Source organism: Octodon degus, unplaced genomic scaffold (genome assembly GCF_000260255.1).
Source record: "Octodon degus isolate 3935 unplaced genomic scaffold, OctDeg1.0 scaffold00069, whole genome shotgun sequence".
NCBI classification, from domain to species: domain Eukaryota; kingdom Metazoa; phylum Chordata; class Mammalia; order Rodentia; family Octodontidae; genus Octodon; species Octodon degus.
The window spans coordinates 6594830-6602422 of record NW_004524645.1 but is presented as its reverse complement, the minus strand read 5'-3'; the positions used below and the strand labels follow the sequence as shown (position 1 = coordinate 6602422).

The 7593-nt window shown below is 37.2% G+C and overlaps 1 pseudogene; it reads right to left on the bottom strand.

Moving 5' to 3' along the window:
- Window positions 1–643: 643 nt before the first annotated feature.
- Window positions 644–1188, bottom strand: LOC101580503 (annotated as a pseudogene).
- Between the last annotated feature and the right edge of the window lie 6405 nt (window positions 1189–7593).

Below are 7593 nucleotides of genomic sequence, written 5' to 3'. Positions count from 1 at the left end.
TCTCCCTGGTACCCTGAGGTGGCCATGTAAGCATGAGTACAAGCACAATGTTATGGAATGCAGGTGACCCAAAGATAGGAGGAACACAGGGCCTTGACTGTGACTGTACAGTGATGGCATTTGTTTTGCCACATCTCTGGAGTTCCCAGAGGAACAGCTGTTCTGATCGGCATCCAGGCCTAACTGCACTAGGAATAGTCTCCCTTCTGTGCATTGAAGTGTTCCCCTCACCTGGTAGTTTTTAGATATTTTTAAAAATGCACTGAGTTTGGGTTATACACCAACTGCCAAGTGGATCCTGACACCAATCTACAGTTCAGTGGCTCCTGCAGGCCAGGTGCCCATGCACCCAAATCCCTTCTCAATACTAACGGTGAGTTGATTTTTTTTCTTTACAATAAAAAAGCTGAGTAATATCGCATAGGAGCCCCAGAAACTGCCTCAGTGGGAACACAAACTGTTTACATTAAATAAAAACCTAGCTGCAGGCTTCATCTACACATGTACAGCACAATGCGTGCACACTGTGACCAATCCATGGAGACAGCTTCTGGCACTCAGGACCACAGAGTCACAATGTTTGCCACATGAAAGGAAAGTGGAAGATGGAGAAGGATGAAGTGAGGGGAAGGGGGATTCTGGTTCACTTCTGGTTCTGGAGCTGATTGGAAAGCCAGTCCAATCCTTCATAGAGCCTGTCCCCACTGGTGGCACAGGTGGCCTGAATGTGCCAGTTCCTGTGGCACAGAGAGTGCAGTCCCACCTTGTCTGTGACTTCAGCTGCATTCATAGCATCGGGGAAGTCCTGATTGTTAGCAAACATGAGGAGGACAATGTCCCTGAACTTGTCCTCAGTCAGCATCCTCATGATCTCCTCACAGGCCTCATTCACATGCTTTCTGTCATGGCTGTGTACCAGAAGATCAAGCCTTGGATGTTCTGGAAGAAGTGGCCAAAAAGTGGTTAGACCTTGTCCTGACAACCGCATCCCACACAGCGAAGCTGATGTTCCTGTATTCAACAGTCTCCACATTGAACCCTATAGTAGGAATGGTGGTCACAATTTCACCAAGCTTCAGTTTATAAAAAATCATTATCTTTCCAGCAGCATCTAACCTCACCATGAGAATGTGCATTTCTTTTTTTGCAAAAAAGGCCCTTGAACAGGTTTGTGAAGAAAGTCCTCATGCTTGTGGATGCATGGAACCAATCTTGGCCAGAGAACCCAGTGGTAACTGCTTCAAGCCCCCTGATTGATTCTTAATATGGGTAATATGAAATTTCTGTAAAGGTTTAACTTTACTTCATTGTCCCTTTTCCTTTTTCTTCATAGCCCAGACAAACTTGATTGAATGGCTGGAAATGAGTCACATTAATGCATGAGTCACATTAATGCATTGGGAGTACATAAAGTGATATAATACTGTGTTGCAATGTCCAATTCCCACCACATATATAAAAATTCCATGAATGTTTCACTCTGCTTATTGTGGTGAATTTCCAAATAGCATAAGGACAATAATACACATTTCTTCTTTTGTTCCTAGTGTTTAGAGTCAATCTGAGACCTAGGAGACCTTGGAAGCAGAAATGATTAATAGTATCACAATGACACCCTTGAGGGATTGATCTGTTATCTCTAAGATGACAATATCTTTACAGAACAAATAGCACCACTAGACTGGGATTTCAGCCACCTTATTGTATTCTGAAAAAAATGGAGAAACCAAAAGAATAGCTTTAGCATCATAGTCAGGAATCATGCCAGGAAGACAATGGCTGGAGAGCACTTGGCAGTCCTTAGGGAAACACCAACTGAATCTCCTATGTTCATTACACAATGCAAACAAAATCTGAGGGAGTGGAAGATCAGCTGAAACAAATGTAACTAGAAAGCAGCAATAAAAGTAATCATGGAATGGATCAAATGTGGTTAGAAATCAGAAATATACTGCAATCAGGATATGTGAGTATATCTTTAGATATGTAGATCAAATAAAAGAGATTGGAATATGTAGGACAGTAGTACTCAAAGCCTGGTCCTTGGAGCAACATCAATCAAGGAACTTATTACAAATGGAATGTTTTGGCCATTTTCAAGTCTTAAAAAAACTCAGGAGTGGGGACTGTTCAAAATTTGCTCTTTAGCTGGTCATGGTAGTAGACATCCATAATTTTAGTACTTAGGAATACTGAGGCAAAACAGTCATAAAATCGATTTCCACCTGGAAAATTTAGTGAGATCCAGCCTCAACTTTTTAAAAGGGCTAGGGATGTAGGTCACTGGTAAAGCATCCATAGGTTCCATCCCCTTGTACTTTCACATGCATTAGCAGAGATCTAGGTTTGCCCTTCTCCTGCTCTCAGTACACTTCACTAGATACAAATAAACCTAAATTAGCTAATGGATGATAGTAATCCACGTGACAAGTACCAGTCACCCCAGCTGTGAACATTCTCAACTAACCAGGAGCTCTCCATTAGCTGATTATAGAAAGTGAGCTGAGGTGAGCTAAGCCTACCAAAACCAGAGGACTATCCAACTGAACCCAACCTAAAAATCATGTTGAGGAGTGATTTTGACACATTGCATGTTGAGATATTTGGATATTTATCCAAATATCCAAAAACTCATGAAACATTTACCCAGTGATCTCTGGTTAGAATTCAGCCACCACTCAAACCCCCTAAATCCAATAAGACACAGCATCAATCTAGGCCAATGGTAGTGAACTTTTTATAGCTTTCATTGATAATAAACAACTAGCTGCAGCATGTGCTCCAACGGTTTGCCACCACTGATCTAGGACATTACACAAGGTAGCCCAAGCGCAAGACAACTAAGATGCAGAGCTTGTAGGGTAAAGAATAACAAATATATTCTGGATTGAATTGTTTGATTTTGATTATATGAACATTTATGACAGATTGAAATGAGAAAAGCTTGGTGAATTGAAAAATCAGTCCAATGATTAAATCAAACTCAATGCATAATATGCTGTACAGCATGAGAATTTCAGGTTGTTGTAATCAAGGCAGTCATTATACACACATGGCCCCTTAAGCCTAAGGATGTCTTTGAGCTATTTTCATTAAGAATATCATTCATGCTAAGATATTCATAGTCTTTAGTACTACTTCAATACTTCATTATCAATCTGAATCCCTGTGTAAAACCATTTTGAATGTGTTTATATATAATAGAGCAGTAAGACATACACATGAACTCGTGTCAATTTCACTCCACATTCCACTTCTCTTTATTTTAAAGAGAAAATATTTCAAAACAAGATGATATGTGGGTAACAAAGTAATATATTGTCTCTTGTCATCTTTAAATTACTCAGAGTACAAGATATAGGCATTTAATTGTCTGAACAATATGAGCACAAAATTTTCTTTACAATGAACTAAGAGAAATTAGTAGTGTAATTATGTTAGCATATATTTCTTTTTATTTTCTATATTCTCTGATCTCAGTTTTCTTTTCTTTGGAAGTTTCTTACCATTTTATAAGATCTGTTGTACTTTTTGAGTCTTATTTATTCTTTCAGCTTCTAACACTAGGGAGAAAATATGAAGCTTAAACATGTGCATCTGGTTTATTTCACTTGTAAGTATAGTCTCTACTTGTATCCATTTACCTATGAAACTCTATTGTTCTTTACAGTTGAGTAGTATTCCATTGTGTAAGAGGACCACAATTTTTATCTATTCCTTGGTTATTTCCATGATTTGAAATTACAAATTGTGTTGTTATAAACATGGGTGCACATATATCACTGTGGCATGATGTCTTTACTTATTCAGGGAAGATACCCAGAATAGCACTACCTTGGTCAAATGGGACCTCAAAGCTATTATAGTCAGGAATCTCCACACCAATTTCCACAATGGGTGTGTCACTGTACAGTGCACCAATGTTGGAGAAGGGTTCCTTTTTCCCCACAGCCTTTCTAGCATTTGTTATTGGTTTATTTCTTGATGACACCCATTCTTCCTGGGGTAAGGCGGAATCATCTCAGTGTTGTTTTAATATGCATCTCCCAAATGAGAAGTGATGCTGAATAATTTTTTCATATATTATTTGCATTTTGTCATTTTTCATCTGAGAAGTATGTATTCATCTCAGAAACATATTTTTGGGTTTGTTCTTTAAATTTGGGAGTCTAGGGCCAGGGAGATGGCTCAGTGGAATAAGTGCTTCCCTGGCAAGCACAAGGCCTTGAGTTCAATCCCCGGTTCCACCAAAATAGATAAATAGATAAATAAACAAATAAATAAATAAATTTGGGAGTCTGATTTTATTGCATTCTTTATTTGTTCTTGATAGTAATCCTTCACTTGAGGAATATCCGCAAAACATTTTTCCCACATTGTAGGATGCTGCTTCAATCTGTTGGTGATTTTTCTTTCTGTGCAAAAGCTTTTTAATAAGATGAGATCCAAGTTGCTGATTCTTCGAGATAGTTTCTGTGCAATCAGGGTTTTATTCATGTAAGATTTGCCTACACCACCATCTTCAAGAGTTTTACCTGTGCTATCTTCCAGCAGACTTAATTTTTCTGTTTTGATATTTAGATCTTTGATCCCTTTCCAATTTAGTTTAGTGTATAGTGAAAGATATGGGTCTAATTTTAATCTTTAGCATGTGCAGAGCCAGATTTTCCAGGACCATTTATGAAAGAGGCTATCTTTCTTCCAGGGGATATGTTTGGCTCCTTTGTCAAAAATAAGATGGCTGAGTATATTTGGAGTTGTTTTTCCACTTTCTAATCTGTTCCATTGATCTTTGGGTCTGTTTCTTTGACAGTACCACACTTTTTAGCACAGTAGCTTTATAGTATAGTTATATATTGTGATGCCCCTCGCCTTGCCTTGTTGCCCAGAATTACTATTGCTGTTCTAGGTCTCTTCTGGTTCCAAATAAAGTTTTGGATTCTTTTCTCTAATTTTGTGAGATACGCTGTTGGAATTTTGATAGCAATTGTATTATATCTGTATAACTGTTTTGGAAGTACGGTCATTTTCACTACATTGGATCTTCACACCCAAAAACAAGTGATATCTTTCCATTTTCTGACTTCTGCTTCATTCTTCTTTTTCATAGCACTGTAGTTTTCAAAGGGTAGATTTTTTTTTTGCAGTACTGGGAGTCAAACTCACAATCTCACACTTGCCAGTCAAACACTGTGCCCCTGATCGAATCCCTGGAAACACAGTAGTTTTCAACATAGAGGTGTTTCACATCCTTCATTAGATTGAATCCTAGGTGTTTCATTTTTTTGAATACTTTTTTTGTTGTTGTTGTATTTTAGGGAAGGGTCTACGGGGTGTTCAGGGTCTCACTACTAGATCAGAATTGTAGTGATTTGCCTGTTTACAGCCTCCCAAGAGCTGGGATAGCAGGCAACAACCACCATACTCAGTCACAATTGCCTTCTCAGCACAACCCCGGGGGCAGACCTGGCATGGCAGGCCTGGGGATCAAACTCCAGGCCCCTGCTCCTGCTTGGAGGTGAGTTAATCTGCTGAACTATTTGGCCAGCTCTTAAATGTTATTGTGAAAGATATTATTTCCTAAATTTTTCTCTCAGTGAGTTGTTATTCCTGTACAGGAAGGCTATTGATTTTTGAATGTTGACTTTGTATCCAGCTGTGCTACTGAATTTGTTATTGAATCTAGCAGTTTTTAAGTACAGGGTTTTTTTTGGGGGGGGGTTCTATTTCAAGTATTGTGTAATCTGCAAATAATTATAATTTCACTTCTTCCTTTCTTATCATTATTCCTTTTATTTATTTCTTTTGTCCAATTTCTCTGGTTAATGTTTCCAGAATTATGATGAGTAAGAGTGGAGACAGTGGATGTTCTTGTCTTGTTCCTGCTTTTAGAGAGAAAGATTTTGAGTTGTTTTTCAATTTAGTATGATGTTGGCTATTGGTCTTTCATAGATGGCTTTTTATCAGATTGAGATAAAGACCATGTATTCCAATTTTCTTTTTTTATTAATTTTATTGAGAAAGAAATCACAATGAGACCATTTTAAAACAAGGATAGTGGGAAAGTTGTAATAATTAATACATTGCATATTGTTATCTTCATAGTAGTTATTCAGAGTGCAAGATGCAGACATGATATCTTGCATAATCACTATTAGTACAAATCTTTCTTCTCATTGAACTAAGAGAATTTTCAGTAGGTTTTTTATCATGAATGGGTGATTGACTTTGTCAAAAGCTTTTTCTGCATCTATTGAGATGATCATATGACTTTTGTTCTTAACTCTGTTAATATTATGTTTACACTTACTGATTTGAATATGTGGAACCATCCCTCTATCCCTGGGATACATCCAACTTCGTCATGGTGTACAATCTTCTTTATGAGTTGCTGCATTCTGTTTGTCAATATCTTACTGAGGATTTTTGCATCTATGTTCATTAAGGTGATTGGCATGTAATTCTCTTTCTTTTGTTTTCTTTCTTACTTGGGCCCTTTTCTGGTTTTGGTATGAGGGCAATGCTTGCTTCTAGTAATGGATTTGGGAGGATTGTTTCCCTTTCAATTTAATTTAAAGAGATTGAGAAGTAGTGGTATTAAGTCTTTTCTAAATTTCTTGTAGAATTCAGCAGTGGATCTGTCATGGACTGGACTTTTCTCTTTTTTGGTAGGTTTTTAAATGCATCTTCAATTTCATTGATTGATATTGGTTTATTCAGGATATTTATAGCTTCTTGATTCAGCTTTGGTAATTCACGTGTATCAAGGAATGTGTCTATTTCTTCTGCATTTTCCATCTTATTGCAATACAAGTTTTCAAAATAAAATAAAACTGAAAAAAAGAATACAACTTTACAAAGTAGGTGTAGATGATCTTTTGGATTTCTCCAAGGTCCCTTTGTGATTTTACCCCTTGCATTGTTAATTGCATGAATTTGAGTCTTTTCTATACTTTTTTTTGACAAGCCAGGATAAGTGCTTGTCTACTTTATTTAATATTTCCAAGCACCTACTCTTTGACTCCTTGATTCTTTGTATTGTTTCTCTAGTCTTCAGTGCATTAATTTCTGCTCTGACCTTTCTAATTTCCTCCCTCATATGAGCTTTTAGCTTACCCTAATCATCTTTTTCTAGAAGTTTGAAGTAACTATTAATTTGTTGACTTGCTCTTGCTCTGTTCTCTTGGTATGGGTATTCTTTTGCTATAAATTTCCCTCTTAGGACAGTATTCATTGTGTCCCTATGTTCCAGTATGTTGCATTGTCATTATCATTTATTTATAGTAACTGTTTATTTTTAAAATTTAATTTGCGAAACATTCATTGTTCAGGAGGTTGCTGTTTAATGTCCATGTGTTTGTGAAGTTGTCATGGTTTCTTTGGCCTTTGATTTCCAATTTCATTGCACTATGGTCTGATAATATACATGGTATAATTTCCATTCCTTTGAATTTATTTCAGCATGTTCTATGTGTTAGTAGTTGGTCTATTTTCTTTGTTGTTGTTACTGGGGACTGAATTTGGGAACTTGCACTTGGCTGGTAAACTTGGGACCTGGAACTTGCTTGTCAGGTGCTTATGCCACTGAACTAT